Raw genomic sequence first — 18,354 nt, forward strand, 5'->3', positions numbered from 1 at the left:
CGTGTGTGAAAATGATCTAAGGTCTCCCCTTGTTCCTGGCGAGTTTGGCGAAACTTGTACACTTCATACCGACGGTTTGTTTGAGGCTCGAAATATGCAGTGAGTTTATCACGAGCCAGTTCATAATCAGCGGCAGCGCCTGTATCAGGAATCTGGCTGAAAATTTCGCGAACTCGGGAACCTGCTTGATGAAGTAAAATGGCTCGTTTGCGTCCAAGATCTCTTATACCACTGGCAAGAATATATGTGTCGAAATCACGAAGCCATTGTCGCCATCTCGTAGAAAGACTAGCACCAACTTCAATATCTGGATCAAATTCAGGAAGTGGGTGTAGATTTAGACTGAAAGCCATCCTTCATAACATATGCTATGTTATTACGGTTTTATCCTCGTCGCCAATGTTATATTCTCTTAATTCCGTAGGCCAATTCATATAGAAGACACTTCGTTTACTTTCATATTCGAATCCCAAAACACAACTCAACTAAAATTCCATAACACCCTTATTAATATAACAAAGCATAACAAAACAATTGTTGCACAGGGCAACCAAAGCAAGGTTCAGCATATTACTCATAATAATAATAATAATGAAGGTTCACTTTATGACAATTGGTGACAACAAGGCGGCAAAAAACGACCAAGCGATCAAATGAGGCCATGGCATGTCCAGTGGCCATAATGACGGGCAATAGTAATTTTCTTCTGAAGATGAGTGGTTCATCATTGCGTAGTTCTCTTTTGTCCTGTGTCTTTAGAGCTAAACACGTTGCGCCGGTTTTTTTCGCTTAACTGTTCTGTGGTGTCGTATTATAAGCCCTTTCTTTAGAAATGTACCATACATTTTCGTTTTAGATAAGATGCTTGAGCCATTTCAAAGTCGGCCATGAACATCTGCTAGTGAAAAAATAGCAACTTGATATATTGATGATGTGTATGTCTTTTTTAATGAAATGTGTACGGACCTTTTAACTTTAAGAATAATTTCGAACAGGTGAGGAATTAGAGAATCATTTCAAAACATTCATTGGATAGGTGAGCTTTTTAACGGAATCAAATGTGCAATTTTGACAGTAGAAACCTTATTTTTTTATTTATTCAAGATTTTTATGGATAAGAACCTATTTATTTCTTTATCTATGTTCAGTTTAAATCTATATCATTCAGTGTAAACAGCTGCCTGTTGTATTGTGAAGAAAGTTCTAGTTTCTTTTGAAACGCAAAGCGCTCACTGAGAAAAATTTGATAACAAATGTATCCTAAAACGTTTGTACTCTAACAGACCATTACAAATCTGACATGCAAAACAGTTGCATCGAAACGTTTTAGACGGTAGAAGCGTCTGAAATTATTGCTGTCAAAATATTTTTTGTCTTTAGAAGAATCACACAAACATTTGGCATATAAAGTATTTTAAGAGCTAGTTGATTCAGTATCAGATCATTCTTTTAGCAATCACAGAACTCTGCCATACGTTCATCGTAGTGAACATTTGATGACAATTACTAATCACCGTCCTGCCATAAAGGTACTTGATGCCGTATAGGTGTATAAATGTGTATGATATTTGGCGCATAAAACAGAACGGTTTTCCTTTCTTCTCATTGTAGTTGGAGAAGCAACTAAGAACCATCTTGTATATACAGCAATCAGCGTGAAGTCAAAGTCTCTATCTTTACTCTGCTCATTTATCATTCAGCTCTATTTCTTCCACTTTTACAATTCTTGAATTAATGTTGATTGTTGGATAAACTTTTTTAATGACGGTCCTAGTCCCCTTTGAGAAAATGGAAATTCCTGAAGTGGACCGTCTCGAATAATTGTGACTTTTCATGGTAAATCAAGCGAAGTATAGACTTAAGTTAGCTTATATTTTCATTATTGCCATCCAAACTACAACATTGTCTAGGAAACCATATAAAAGTTTTACTGTCCAGCCGCTTCACATTCCTAAGTCTATGCTTTCTCTTCTGATGTTTTTCAAACAGTCTCTTCAGCCTCGTTCCTATGAACGCCCTGTCGCTGATCTCTCAATTTTTTATAGATTTTACCACGGACGTTGCTCTCTGGTCCCCTGAGAAATGTATGCAATAACAGACATTTTCCCAGTGCTCACCCTTTTTAAGTCTCTTGCCAAACTCGTGTATTCTGTCCCACAACTCTTCCTTCCTCCCTTGATCTTGTAAACTTTGGAACGCTCAACCCTCTTCCTGCTCCCAAGACTTTTACAACCTGTCTTTGCTCAAAAATAAAATCAACAACCTTAATGATTCCGTCCTATCTTCCAAATCCCTCTCTCTATTTGCCTTGTTAGCTACAGGCTCCTGTACCTTTCCCTAACATTACCAACTAAAACAAACAGCAGCATTTGATAGCGTAGTATCGTGCATGGTACAGGTAATCAGGTAATCAGATGCACGAGCATCGCATAAAGAAGAAACTCGAAATTGCAACTTAAAAATCTTCTACAGTCATGTGCTCATGTTTCTGATTGGCCTATTTCGATCCACAACTGGGTATATATATTTCCTAGCGTAGAGTTTTCGGTCTATGTTCTGATGTTTTAAACTCTGAAGAGTGTCAGACGAAAAGCTTTAGTTTACTAAATGTTTGTTTTTTTCAACTCCAATTAAAAATCTTCTGTTCAACAAACCAACGCGTGTACAACTCTGCCTATGCGACATCAAACACTATACTACAATCTGACAAGCAGTAGTCTTTATTAATTTTTAGAAATATGTACCATAGACGATATTTCTTTCCACAACACTATGTCAGTGATAAACAGACCGAAAAATGCAGAATATCAACGTTTGTGTCTAGATTATAATGCTAGGACTTGTGTAGATGGAAACTCATAGGAACGATACAATTTTTGTTCGCATGCGGAAACGATTAAAAGGCTAAGTTTCGCAATGGACATGAATAAAGATTCAAATGTCCCAAGTTACCTGGATGGTCTCAGGCTATTCCAAAAAACTGATTCCATGTAAAACTGCTCCAAATATTCGAATATAAGGTTAACTGGGACTAATACGAATATAAGTACTTGAAAATCATATATGAATAAGTAAGTTGAATATATAATCTTGAGTATAATAAAATCCAGTCCAAAAAAGGTCTTTTTCCGTGTCCCAAATAACTGGCTGCTATACAAGCATACTCCGCGCACTATTCAAGTGTCGGTTCCCTCGTCGTCTCCTATAGTCAAGTGACCTCTTATCTCCCTTAGCTCAAACATCCAAGTCCCTCAAACATTATCAATACCAACGTTAAACGTCATATTATAAGTCACGTGATACGTATCAAATTTAACTGTGGTAATAACGGCTAATAATAATAAATATTCTTAACACCCTTTACTAATTCTCTGGTGTCCGTTGTCCGAGAAAATTCTGTCCAACTCATATTAAAATCGTTGTTTGGCGACATTTGATCAGCAAACAGACCTCTTTCAACCGGAAACCAAGTAACGGTCTCATCGCTGCTTTTTGGGGAAATTAAAATTTATCCAGTTTGAAATTGCTCTTAACAAAAGTCAATGACACTGCATAGTCAAGAAACCAACCTAGAATGACTGACGTCAACCCCTCCTTAAATGCCTTCAACTATCCTTGCATGCAGTTTTGGAAGGTTTTGTGACGTCACTCATGACGCTGCTTGGATCAACTTTATTTCTGGTTATGCGTCCAATTAAAAATCTTCTCACAACGCTGTTGCCATATGCTAAGCATCACCTTTTTTGGTAAGATGCCCAAACTCGGATTTGTCAAATAAGAGCTGTCATTACTGCTTTATTCTTTAAGAGCTGAGTTCTTTAAAGTCAAACGCCAGATATTACAGAAAGCAATGCCTTGCAGTGTCAATTTTTCGCGCAACTGTGCTGTGTTGTTCTTTGATGAGCACTATCTTTCGAAATGTACATGAGGACAAAGCCAATTCGCTACTCATCATACCGAAAATTCACCAGAAAATGAAGAGCCACTACCATGTAGAGCATAATGCGGTAATGAAAATTTGCTAGCGGATTAACCTCGAATCTAAATTTCAATGGTGGTTATGTTTTTTATTACAACATTAATGCTGTTATCAAAATTAAGTGAAATGATCTGTTGACAAAACGAATGTAGTTAGGATTAAACAGCAAACGTTTCTTATTTACGGTGTCAACCAAAAGGATGTGAAATACCTTTTTGCTCGTCGCTGATATAACAAAAAGGAGTTCAATTGTTAAGTAGAAGAAAACCGGTTCTGTTTAATTAAATGCAACTATTTTTTGAACATCAAAAGACAAACTTTTACTTCAAGTGAATGATTAATATTGGCATTGTGAATCATTGAATTTTGAAAGGATAACTTCAAAACTTATTGTACAATCGACTTTACTTATGAAAACCATTGTGATTTCGATTCTCAAACAAATAGTAGACAAAAGCACAATAGGTTGTAGAGAAAAGGAAGAAGGCAAGAAGGGATTCGATTGCTTTTTTTCTAAACAAGAGCTCTTCTACTTGATCGCTGTATTGAACTAATACCCGTCATGCATTGCTTCCAAATCACCGACTGTCCATGTCAGTACCTGATATTAGACTATCTGAAAGTGCAGCACGACATATTGAATGACGTCATGCCAATACAGCACCACTCAACGTATAATTTTATGTTTATTTCATTGCAGGATGTCATATGTTGTCTTTGCAAACCTTTCCTTGCAAACCAAACTTTGGAAACCGTTGATAAGTGTATATTTATGAATGCTGTCATGCGTGTCTGTCCAAGAATAGCGTGCTCTCATGAATTTTCTAAAAAATTTAATTTTACTCGACAAACTTATTTCGTTCCTAATTTTTTTCTGGTGGAAATAATAAAAAAAAATAATAAATGTATCAGCTACTGAGTAAAGTAATACATTCTCGTCCTTCTTAGTTTTATATTCGTTGAATTTGTTCTAAAGATTTCAAAAACTGACCGTCTTGGTGCTTTACGGTTTATTATTCCTAAATAAATTTCTAGGGCGGTGATTTTTACAGATCCGCCTTCTATAATGTAGATAAATTGAAGCTGTGTTTCTTTAAGAAACTGAATCATGGAGCCTTCCCGGTTCTTCACTATATTCTTTTGTTACATTCCTTTTTCTCCCTGTCGTCAATTCTCATTATTTCTTTTGTTTGGCTTCATAAAAGAGCCCCCAACCTCCATTGTCTACGTGCTCCTTATGATCACTTTCATATCCCCATCACCCTTAGAATCGTCATTTTCCCTTCCATACATCGCATTGTTTCCCATCGGATCCATTTGTTATTTCTTCAGAGAACTCGGCTTTTCACTTAACAAAAAATTGCAGTTATTAAAACAAAGAAATGAGTAGGGATAATTTTGGCTCTAGAAGCAATTGCCTTAAAAAAATTTGATCTGACCTTTGAAGTTAATGAATAATTTCGAACAAGTGAAGAGTTAGAGAATAATTTTGAAGCGTTGATTGGACCGGTGAGCGTTTAATCAAAATCAAATATTTCATATAACTTTGATTGGCTATTTCAAACAGATTTGGCTCAGTGTGCACTATGCATTTCAAAGAAAGCTAGGACTTTTCTACCTGATACCACAGGCAGCTGTTTCAACTAAATGTTACAGATTTGTACTGAACATAGATTCAAAAATAAAAAGGTTCTTGTCCATAAAAATTTTGAATAAATAAATTTGATTTGGTTAAAACAATCACCTGTCCAATAAACGTTTCAAAATTTTCACTATTTATTTACTTGCTCATACAAGGTCCGAACACAACTTTTTACGGAGAAACCTAAGCATCATCAATCTATCGAGTTGATATCTATCATTAGCAGATGTTTATTACTGCCTTACACTATATAGGGTGCTAGTATCTTATTTCCAGGTAATACTATCTTTAACAGTATCCTCTATATGCTCTGTCGTGGCCATTTCGACAGAAAGTGCTTATTACACAACAACACAGGACAGTTGGGCAAAAAAACTGGCATAACGCGTTTAACTCTACAGGACGCAAGTCATTAGAGAGCTTCGCAAGGATGAATCACTCACATCCAGAAGAAATCTACTATTGCCCATCAATATGGCCATTAGACATGCCGTGGCCCCATTTGATCACTTGGTCGTTTTTCATCGCCCTTTTGTCACCAATCACCATCGTCTCGAATGCAGCACTAATTTACGGATTGTACAAAATGGAGCAGCTAAACACGATCACAAACAAATTCATTCTCGTGATGAATATATCAAATCTTGGAACTGGTATATTCATCCTACCATCCCTTGCTGCAATGGTAGCATTGAAAGACACGTATCGCAACTGTGCCTTTGAACTGGTTCTTCATTATGGCGCCTTTCTTCTCGCTTATTTCTCCTTTTTCATGTTGATGTGCGTATCTATGGATCGTTATCTTCACGTGACAAAACTCAAAAAGTACAATTTGTTCATGAACGAGTTTCGCATGAAGGTGATCGTTGCGTTCAGCTTAGTAACGTCGGCGGTAATCGCCTACATAGCGATCACGTTTCCTTCTTTCCCGCTGCAAATCGTGTTGAATTTATCCGATCTTTTTGCTGTTCTGTTTATGTTTATCTTGTATTCGACAGTGCTTTGCAGAATTTCCATTGATGCCGAGAAAATCAAGAGAATGCTGAGAGATGCCGGAGAAGATTCGGGTAACCGAGAAACAAGACGAGAAATCTCGGCAACGAAAACGATTCGTTTTGTTCTGGGTGCTTTGTTGGTTCTGTTTCTCCCGTACAACATTTGGTCTGCAATCTGGACGTATTACAAATACCAGGAGAAGAGGAATCCCTCTTTAATCCTGAATGTTCTAGAATATTGGGTTTGTATTATCGTGTTCAGTAATGCAACAATAAACGCGCTCCTTTTCGGATATGGTAACAGCGTTGTGAGAAGATTTTTAATTGGACGCATTACCAGAAATCAAGTTGCTCAAAGCAGCTTGTGAGTGACGTCACAAAACTTTCTGAAATCGCAAGCAAGGTCTAGTTGAAGGTATTCAAGGAGAGGTTGACGTCAGTGGTTTTGAAGCTATTTTCTTGTCCAAGCAGATTTAATAAATTTTTATGAGAACAATGTTCGAACTCTATAGAAGCTTATTTCCCCCGCAAGCAGCGTTAATGCTGCCAACTGGCATCCGGTTTGAAGAGCTCGTTTTGGCCGATCAGTCGTAGCTATACGTGTCAATCTTTGACCGGATTTTCTCTTTTAACTGTGATTGAAAAATAATTTTTGATTCAAGCCAATTGCTGACCAATGATTCTTAATTTTTTGCTGGTTTTTGGCATCTGGTTCGAAGAGTAGGCCGATGAGTCGTAGCTAAAAATGTTAAATTTGTCTAGATTTTCTCTTGAGACCGTGACCGACAAAAAACTCTTGAACCAACAATGGGCTACGGACAACAGATCTCTATTGATTCTCTATTGATTTCTGACCCATGCTTCCTATTTTTGCATGCTTCATGAAAAACTGTCTATTTATATTCGACCTCCGTAGAAAACTTCACAAGTTACTTTAGCAGTTAGCCTTAGCTTAATTGTATTTAGATTAACCTAAGATTTTTTGTTTCTTCTGATGATGTATGATTACCGATTGAAGCCTAAGAATAACTGATATTTTATAATCGCAAAGAAGGTGAGTTTGAAGATACCCTTAGTGTTGATAAGTCTTTCAGGATCCCTTCAATTTTTCAGTTTGAGAATATTGTTTTCCCGTATCTTTTATGTTTTGACATGTAATATTGACATTTATCAGCGTAAACATTGGGTATAAAGAGATTTTCGTGTCTTTCAAAGCGCAAAATAGGGAGCATGGCTCCATAACTCGTGGCCTTTTCGGCATTTAAATGCTACCCCTCTCCTGTACGAATTTCGAAGAAGTTTGTTCATGCCATTTTTGCTTCATTGTAGAAAGAATCATATTTAGTGATAATATTTGCACTGTGATGAAAATCTAGTTATTTAGAAATGCCGGGTATCGAAATGTACTTAGAGCTTGGTAGTTGTAAGGCAATATACATTGTTAATAAACAATTGACATTCTAATGGTATTTGTAGATATGCCAATAAAGTCCTAATATAATCATCTAGTCTTCAAGAAAGGAACGAAGATATTTCGAATGTGTTGTATCTCGATATCATTGTGTTGAGCCATTACTTGAACTAGGAAATATCGTCTTTAAGACAAAGCTGTACCATTTTATAAACATTTTTGGTTAATGGTCAGTTATATGGTGACCGAAGCATGTAGGCCGAGCTGTACACGTTTTAGTGTATAGAACAGGACGCTTCTTAGTTGCAACTCCGGGTTTCCCGACCGATAATACACTGAGTGGGCAAAAGTATTGCACAGACGGAAACAGAAATGACGGCACTGCAGCAAACATTTTCAGCAAACCAAAGTTCAAGTGGCCAAAGAAAGTTTCACAAAAGTTAAAAGATGACTTTCTAACTGGAATATGTTTGAAAATTTATCAAGGTTTGATGCTGGAAATAGTAAATGGAAGAATATTCTCGATTTTTGCCTATTTCTAAACAATATCGACAGTTGCAAAAACACAAAAATTGAACCATGATGATTGAAGTGCCTGTGAAATATGTGCTATCAAAAAGCTTATCTTTGCACCAATTGGCAATATTTGCAATATTAAAATTAACTCAGGGGTACTTACTTTATGATTGAGTCTCTAGAACTGCTCATTTTCCTCACTTTTTTTGGAGAATATGCTAAATGTTTTGCTCAGAAATCTTTGGAGCCGCAATTGGCCTAATTGCAACGGCCGCTTCGTGAGATGTTGCAGCAAAATTCAGTCAATAAAATGTGTTACAAATCGTCAAGTCAATTTTTTCCAACCGATTGCGATGTTGTAATGAGAACAAATAATGCTGAAAATAGCATAAAAAAGCATTTTATCCTCTCATTAAATAAAAATAACAGGTTCACTCGAGTGCCTCAATGGCTGTAAATGAGTGGACATAATAAAATAGCTTAAAGAATGCCACTTTCCACCAAATGCAAGGCCATTAATGATCAACTTGGTACTCCAACATCTAAATGTGATCTTGCAAATGTTTTTCTGAACTTATCATGTCGCGATCAACAGTACCTGTTACAAAACTTTCTGACCAACTTCTAGCAATTCTCACAAAGGTTTCAAAGCTGCGAGACTGGCCGATAAAAAGTTACATTTTTTTACTTTTTAAAAAGTAACTTTTTTCATATTTAAATCAAAACTGTTGCCAACAGTTTGAAAATTGATTCGATTGGTTATTAACTTTAAAAAGACGCCTAATGGCTTCACAGAACGGTTTTCTTTTCGATCACCATGTTGTTTACAACGCGATCGCCATTACTCATTTGTCAAGCCTGTGGAATACTTTTTCTCACTAAGTGTATGTTTTGCAGACAAGGTGTTTGTCCATGCCAAGCGATTAACTGTACCAGGTAGGTATGACCGCTTTGAAAAGCACCAGAAGAGAAACTATAGATATAGTAATATGAGTCGGCTTAATATGGAAATGGTGCTTTGATCTTTTATTGGTCAGTGCTGAAGTTTGCTTGGCGATGAAGAAAGTAAATGATTAAGGAGCGTAATGGAAGTTGTTTCAGACATTTCCTATAAAAATGATTAATGGGAACAGGTGTATAACAGTATCAAAACTTGGTGATAGTAAGTTTACGGTGTTTTTTACGTAGCTTTGATAGCTGTGGAATCAATAAGCTTAGCCTACAATGAGCATAGTTAAATCAGAACAGAGATCTTTATTCTGTGGTTAATGAACCTAAGTCAGCGATGAAAAAAAGCTTTCACCCTAGCTTACATTTGATAGAAAGCCACCGTGAAGATGTCGATGCTTTCAGTTCCAGATGTGCCTCAATTGTTCACGTTCTTGAGCATAATCTCCATACCAAGAAAGCCACACATAGTAGCAGTATTCCAGCTAAGATAATCAAAGATAACGTTTGCATAGTTGTCTCTCACCTGCTGACCTCTTCAACAAAAGAGTGAAAGAATTTTTTTTTCCGGAAAGACAGCAATGTCAGTGCGCCTTTCAAGAAAATTGACTCATTCCAAAAATAAGAACTATAGACCGATCACTGTATTACTTTCAGTCTCTAAAGTTTTTGAGATTCTTTTGACAAATCAAATGCTACTTTTTGTTATGAAGTTTCCCTGGCCTAGCCTTTGCGTCTATCGACAGGATTGCAATGCTCAGAATGCTTTGTCTTGATTTGATATGATCATAGTCTATAGAAAAAAATATGATATGACAGATAATCACGGAGACTTGTAAGAGAACGCGAGAAGATAGAAGTTTTGTCATGGTATTCCTTATGGACTTGTCTAACGCCTTCAATTATCTCTTCCATGAACTCTTGCTTGCTAAATTGAATGCATACGGCTTTAGCAAAAATGTCTGACAAATAGTGTACAGTTATCTAGTGGGTAGAAAGCAACGAGTCCAAGTCAATCGGCCGCTCATTCAGATCTTGGAAAGAAATGAAATAAGGTGTCACCCAAGGATCAGTCATAGGCCCTCTTCTTTTAAGTTTATTTATCAATGATATTTTCCTTTTAATGAATGGGACTGAAATCTGTAATTATGTAGACGATATGACAATGAATCTTCTCATCAAGAGTTGATAGAATATATTTAAAAGCTAGAAAATGATACTAATGAACTAAGCAATAGGTTTACACCAACCTGTATAGAATTGAACGCGGAGAAATGCCATCTCCTTGTATTTGGCAAGAAGGGTACTGAAATCTCAATAAAATCGAAAAAATTTGTCAGGAGCTGTAACTGACCAATAGGTAAATTTTTAACAACATGTAAATATGGTGTAAACGGAAACGTAATATAAGCGACGCGCTCTTGCAAGGGTCTCAATTTATATTCCCGAAGAAGAAACCATGAATATCATGGGAGCTATTGAAATGTTAAAGTTTAGCTACTGTCCGTTAATATAGATGTTTCATGATCGACGAGTTAGCACAAAGATTTACTCAATTCATGAATAAGCACTACGAACAGCGGCTGTTTAGGAAATGTTAGGACACCGTAGTCTTATATGTCTCTCCTTGCAGCACTTGAACTTTTTACCACTAACATTTTTTGAGATATATTCAGTCCAAGATGGCCCTTAATCTAATTTTACAATCTTGTTATACAACATAACATAACTACGCTTAATTATGTTTATTTGCAGCGTTTAAACAGCAATATAACAGAACATAACATTAAGTTTTACAGATACATATCATAGACGATGATTTTTAGCACTATACTATGACACTGCGAAACGAATGCAAAAAATTGCAAAATATCAACCTTTGTTTCTTTCAGTCTACATGAATTTGTGATGTATTCTGTGCTGAAGCTGATTGGAGTGAAATAAAGTTTCTTGACGTTATCAACACTCGAAAAAATTAAAAGTCTTACAATCGACAAAAATTGAGAATCTGTTGTCCGTTTCATTTTTTTCGCTGTTGCTATTATCTTTCCATCATCGTGTAAGGAGAAATCACCATGTATTTTTCCATCACCGTCAGCATCAAAAATATATGAGAGAATCATGGAATCACAAATTACTCCCTTCGCTCATGGTTTTCTATCACCACTGCTATGTGGTTTCAGAAGGAATTATAGCACCCAACATACATTACTCAGACTCATCGAAAATTGCAAAAAAGCTCTAGATACTAAACAAACAGCCAGTGCACTATTGATGGATCTGTCAAAAGCATTTGACTGTCTGAATCATGACCTAATGATTGCTAAACTCAATACTAATGGTTTTAGTAGAAGCGCCTTGAATTTCACATTTTCGTACCTTAGCCAGAGAAAACAAAGAGTCAAAATAAACGGCTCTTTCAGTGAATGGAAAACCACGAGTGTAGGTGTGCCACAAGGATCAGTTTTGGGACCTCTCTTGTTCAATATATTCATAAATGACATGTTTATGTTTATATCAAATAGCCAAATATGCAATTATGCTGATGATACAACGCTATATGTCATCCACCAAGACATTAAGCAGGCTACTAAAATACTAGAACAAGACGTAGTTATTCTTAGAGAATGGTTTGAATATGATTATATGAATGGGGACATATGCCACCTTATAAATTTTAGTAAAGGCAGCAATGACACATCTCTGAAAATAGATAAAACGATAATAAAACCAAGTAAAGAACAAAAACTTCTTGGAATAAGTATTGATAATAATTTGTCGTTCAAAGGACACGTACAATCGATATGCAAAAAGGCCAGCCAAAAGCTACATGATTTATCCTGAATCTCCAACTACATGGATGATAGAAAAGTAAAATAGACCAGGCACGTCTTCATTTTATCACAATTTAGCTACTGCCCATTAATTTTTTGTGTTTTGTGATCGACAGATGAACAACAGAATAAACAGAATTCATGAGAAGTCTTTGCGTCTTGCCTATGATGACTTTGAATCAAGCTTTCAAACTCTTCTTGAAAAAGACAACTCGACATCTATCCATGATAAAAATCTGCAATTGCTTCTTACAGAAATATATAAAACTTTACATAATCTTAACCCAAGTTTCATGAAAGAAATCTTTACTGAAAGAAATACATGCTATAATCTTAGAAACATATCCCGAATATCGCTATCAAAACCAAAATCAAATTGTTATGGTATAGAAAGTACAACCTTTATGGGATCCAAGCTCTGGCAAGAGCTTACAAATGACATTAAAACATCTTCTAGCCTCGCAATATTTAAGAAAAAGATTAAAACTTGGAAAGATACAAAATGCAACTGCAGACTATGCAAACCTTACGTTGCGCAGATTGGATTCTTGAAATAGTAATCGAATAAATGTATATTATTATCTAATGAGTCATCCTTTTAATTTTGTACATTTCCTATATTATTTTATCCATTCACTGTAATTAATTTAAGATTTGTAAATGTAGTGTAAATAGTAGGCTTTAATTGGCTGTTATATTAGCTAAAAAAAGTTTGCTTCGCCTACTGTAAACAATTTTATAATAATGATAATAATAATAAAATCCTGTCAACGACTGAAAAATCGAACCATTTTTTATAGCTACAATTGATCAGCCAGTAAAACCTCTCTATAGCTTATGCAGCGTAGGAGCCTTCACACTGCTTTTGTGAAAAATTCATATGTGCACCGATTGATTTTTGCTCTCACCAAAAATTATTTACATTACATGGACAAGAGACTATCTTAGAGCAGATAACGTCCACCTCTCCTTGAATGGCTTCAACTAGACCTTGCTCGCAATTTTAGAGGTCTTTGTGACGTCGCTTACTGCGCTTCGTGGAGCAATTTGACTTCTGGAAATGCATCCAATTAAAAATCTTCTCACAACGCTGTTGCCATATGCGAATAGGATAGCATTTATTGCAGCATTAAAAAAAACAATTATATAAGACCAATATTCTAGTGTGTTTATTGTTGATGGGGGATTCCTCTTCTCCTGGAATTTGTAATACGTCCAGATTGCGGAAGAAATGTTGTACGGTAGATACAGAACCAACAAGGCGCCCAGGACAAAACGAATCGTTTTCGTTGCCGAGATTTCCCGTCTTGTTTCTCGGTTACCCGAATCTTTTCCGGCATCTCTTAGCATGTTTTTAACTCTCTCAGCATTAATTGAAATTCTGCGAAACACCACCGAATACAAGATGAACATAAACAGAACACCAAAAAAATCGGATAAATTCACCGCGACTTGCAGCGGGAAAGAAGGAAACGCGATCGATATGTAGGCGATAATTGCCGATGTTACGAAGCTAAACACAACGATCACCTTCATGCGTAACTCGTTCATGAACAAATTGTACTTTTTGAGCTTCGTCACATGAAGATAACGATCCATAGATACGCACATCAACATGAAAAAGGAGAAATATGCGAGAAGAATGGCGGCACATTGAATAACCTTTTCAAAAACACAGTTGCGGAACTTGTTTTTTAAAGCTGCCATTACAGCTATGGATGGCAGGATAAATATTCCCGTTCCAAGATCTGAAATATTCATCACGAGAATGAATTTTTTTGTGATCGTGTTTAGCTGCTCCATTTTGTAAAGTCCGTAAATTAGTGCTGCGTTCGAGATGATGGTGATTGGTGACAAAAGGGCGATAAAAAAGGACCAAGTGATCAAATGGGGCCACGGCATGTCTAATGGCCATATTGACGGGCAAAAGTATGGTTCTTCTGGGCACGAGCGGTTCATCTTTTCTTGTTTGTTTTAAGTCATGCGCCATTTATTCTGAATGCCAAATTTTACGAATGGCAATTTCCTTGTAGCGTCACTGTGTTCGCTTCATGTAGCTTTTGTGTCCGTAAAAGAGCAGTTTGTTTCTAAATGTGCGCTGCTCTGAAAATTCTCGCTAAAGATCATACGGAAAATCTACCTAAAAAGTTAAAGCCAGTACCACGAAGAGCATAAGACGGTAATGATTATCATGTAACGGAATATCCTTAAGTTGATGATGGTTATTTCAAACTTTTTTTGAATTTATTCGTTTGCAATAGGAAGAATCTCGTGTGGATTAAACAGTACACTATGCTAATTAACGGCGACGACAAAAGGAAACGAAATACTGTTTTCTTAACGATGATAAAACAAACACTAAGTTTTTTGTAAATAAAGCAGAGGCGTTGATGGAATGGTTCAAATCTAGTTAGAAGAAAGTGTGTATTGAGCATTAAAAGACTACCGTCAACTTTAATAGAATTGATTGATATTAATCCCTCTAGTTAACAAACTATACAAGATAAACATTTAATCTTAACGAAAAATCGACTTTGTGTTTGAAGTTTTTTTAGATTATGGCACGAATACAAAACAGAGAAACAAAAATGTTGCCAATATTGTACCACTTCAAGGGATAATTTCATTCAGTTTATCCAAAAGATATTTGTCATCTGGACCCTTTGCCTGTTATAAATTTCAAAAGACTATCATGCTTGTTTTCCGGAGGAGAGTGCGATTCTAATGCATGGGATTTATTTAAATAATTCCCAAGGCAAGGAAATTCACCTCCTCTCGAGTACGTTCTGTCTTGAACGATCCCTGAGCTTGCTTCTTCAGTCAGGTATACCTTCTTTTTCCCCTTCAAGTACCTGTCTACTAAAAGCTGCATTGTAGCCTGACTGTTACAAATTGTTGGTATCTCAGTTCAATTTGCTAATCCATTTTTAGACTGAACGTTACTTATTTTTCTTTTGACAGAGAATTTGTCGAATGTTTTCCGCTGATGGCCAAGCAACTATCAATTTTATCACAGAAGATCGAAAGCATCATTTGGACGAATAGATTTTCCCTCAAAGAAAGTCATTTGGTATGTTTCTTGTTGTTTTTTTAATTAAAAATCGTTATATAATGGATATTTACAATCAATATGTGCTCTTAGTTCCACATTCGATTGGCAGGAGAAAAAGGTTTATGGGACAAGCAACAACTTAGATTGCTTCTTCAATGAGGTTGTTACAGGATATGCCAGTCCCATCCACTGTTTTCACACGGAGTAGGGTTGTTCTGAGCTGACATCAAGTTGGTTTTTCTGCTAAGTTACTTTGCTGTTACTTGTCAGTACTGATGGGGCATGTGATCTGGCATTAGGCTTGATCCTAAGTTAGGACTCCCAATTCACTTTGAAGACGCTATTCACAGCTTGGTCATCAGATCTAGAATAAGCAACTTTTCTACTGTGTTTACACTTCATGATGGTCAGAGGGCTCTCCAAGAAATATTTTTCAAGTAGGCTATTTGTTGCAGATAAATTATGATATGATCTAAATCCATTTTGTAATTAGCCTGAATTGCCTTGATCTATGAAATGTGATAGCTGCAGAAACCGAATATTTATCCATCATGTTAAGGCCTAGCTTCCATCCCAGTCCAGTCATGTCGTAGCATTTGTGGACAGAGCACAGGCTAGCTAAGGCCCTTAGTCCCTTAGTTTGCACTTAGGTATTTAGTTGTATAGCATTTTTAGGGGGGTGGGGGTTGTAGATTAATCTTACTAATTGCTATCAGTTACATGTTTGCTTTGCAATAAATGTCTCCTATTGATAGTAGTTTGCTAAATGCATCTATTGAGTGATGGTTCCAAAGAGAGAAATTTGGAAGGGATTTGTGAAAACAATTAAAAAATATAAATTAATAAATATGTACTGGGTAGGACTGGGTTAAATTTTGCCTCAATATAAGGAAATTTTGTTTATGTAGATGAAATGTTAAGGATGCAATGATGTGTCGGTCTCAAAATTTTGTGGTGGTTGTTCCAAAGAGATTGGGGATATTTGGAAGGCATCTGTTAAAACAGGAAATTTTTTATTGATAAATTTGGACTGGGTAGGACTTATTATTAATACCTACATCACTGGGTAGGTATTAATAAATATGTATTGGGTAAGTATGTGCTCAAAATTTTCAAAACTCCTCGCCTCCCTTCTAGAATATTTGGGGTTTTAAGTACATCTAGTACCGTGCTTCCGAAATCATCCACAGCTTGTTTCACTGTTGCCTGCAAATGCCAGCTGATTTACTGTCATTGCCAGCAAATTTTACTTGATATAACTTCAGGATTTCTTGCCCCAGTTACTAGTCTTATTTTTCTGGTTTTCAAACACTGGTGTTTCATCTAGGACACAACGTGACAAAATATCAGACTTTTGATTAATAGTTTTAAAGTGTCATTCAGCAGAAAGTAAAATTCTACATTCAGTAAAAAATTCAATAAATTTCAAGTTAATTATTTTCACGTAGAGCATTCACCTACGTTCTTTGTTAAATTTTGTCGCTCTGCTGCACGAGTTTGGTTGGTAAAGATGTATTTGAATCGGAGTGGTCCCTCAAAGATTACTTCTGTCTCTTCTGCTTGTTATATCTTATGGTAAAATACGTGCTTTTTCTTTTGATGCGTTATAGTATTATTGGAACGTGTTTCAGGCGTCTTTAGGCTTGTATAGCTCCAGTGCTTGTGGACCTCACGTTCTCTATGTTACCTGCTGTTTCTAGAAGAATACCAGTCTGTATGATGGTAGAAACTGCTGGCCCCCTTTAGGCCCTATTTCGAAACAGAGAAGTTTGCATCCGATCATTTTTCCGACGTTTTGAGGCACATTCAGGGCGGCATTGAGTCCAAAGGAAGGCCGATACATAACTAGACAAGGGTATATAGAGTTGAATGAATTTACCCTTGTGCTTGGACCTTTCTTAATTTTCTGACAAAGCGTAACTATACCACCAGTAATTTAACACAAATTCCATTTCCTAAGGACCTTCTATCCGAAAGATAGAAGAACATTTTTGAGGAACATTTCTGGCTTTGGTCTTCAAACACTTTGGTTTTCTGACAAGTTTTTCTTAGCAATCTCGAGCAGCAGATTTTCTAATGGGTAATTAAATCTCATTTTCAGAACACAATTATCAGGACGTTGTCGTCGAGGTTGGCTGAGTTACAGAGTTTCTATCAGGCCCTGGAGGAAAGTAGAAAACTGATGCAGTCAAGAATTCGGCAGCAAGAAAAAGAAAACGAAACAAGCCTGAGAATGAAGTATCCCTAAGAACAAATCTACCTCATGTTTTAACATTAACGGTTCCATTCATTTCTTCATTCATTTTAAGAAAAGATTTCTCTTTGAAAAGAGGAAGTGATTAGTCCTATGCATAGGAAGTATGTTGTTGCATGGCACTCCTATTTTCTTCTCGTTTAATCTTTTTATCATGTTACATCCTTTGAGCTCTGATTGCAAATTATTGCCCCTGCTAACAAGGGTAAAGCGTGTTCAAACGCACTGTAATATCTTCAAAATCACATTATTTTATAGACAAATATCGCCAAGATGTATTTGATCTGGACTATCTCCCTGGGATGTGGGATAGGTGATAATAAAATATGTTAATATCAACTATCTACATCCCTATTTTCCTCATTTCTTCCACAAAATATTTGGCATTTTTAAATTGATTTAGGTAGCTCCTTGATGTTGAAAAATCTTTTTTTTTTATCTTCATTTCTCCTTTAAAATTAACTTCATATGACGTTAACAAGGCGTCGCGTAAACATGAAGTCGCTTTCTTGCCTATTATCGCATCAGAATGTTCGTCTGCGATAAGTGGGAGAACGCTTTATACCCCTATTGGCTTGATCTGCTGCTACCAGAGTTAACAAACAAAGATGGTTCTTTTTGCCAACATGGTTGTCTTACCCAGGCCTGGTCCATGGCCTGCATTTTAGAGGTTTTGTTTGACTTAGAAGCGATTCTAGAGAACTTTGGTGACAATCCACTTTC

General features: G+C 36.3%; 1 long non-coding RNA gene across 1 annotated transcript in view; it reads left to right on the plus strand.

Annotated features, from left to right (window-relative positions):
• LOC148958600 (uncharacterized) overlaps window positions 1–18,138 on the plus strand; it is a 66,303-nt gene extending 48,165 nt beyond the window's left edge. Inside the window, exons 2-3 of the long non-coding RNA XR_016144529.1 lie at window positions 15,287–15,395; window positions 17,479–18,138. This is a non-coding gene — a long non-coding RNA (uncharacterized LOC148958600). The remainder of the gene's footprint in view (window positions 1–15,286; window positions 15,396–17,478) is intronic.
• The last annotated feature ends 216 nt before the right edge of the window (window positions 18,139–18,354 follow it).

This window comes from Rhopilema esculentum, chromosome 13 (genome assembly GCF_057945365.1).
Source record: "Rhopilema esculentum isolate cy_ngs chromosome 13, ASM5794536v1, whole genome shotgun sequence".
Lineage (NCBI taxonomy): Eukaryota > Metazoa > Cnidaria > Scyphozoa > Rhizostomeae > Rhizostomatidae > Rhopilema > Rhopilema esculentum.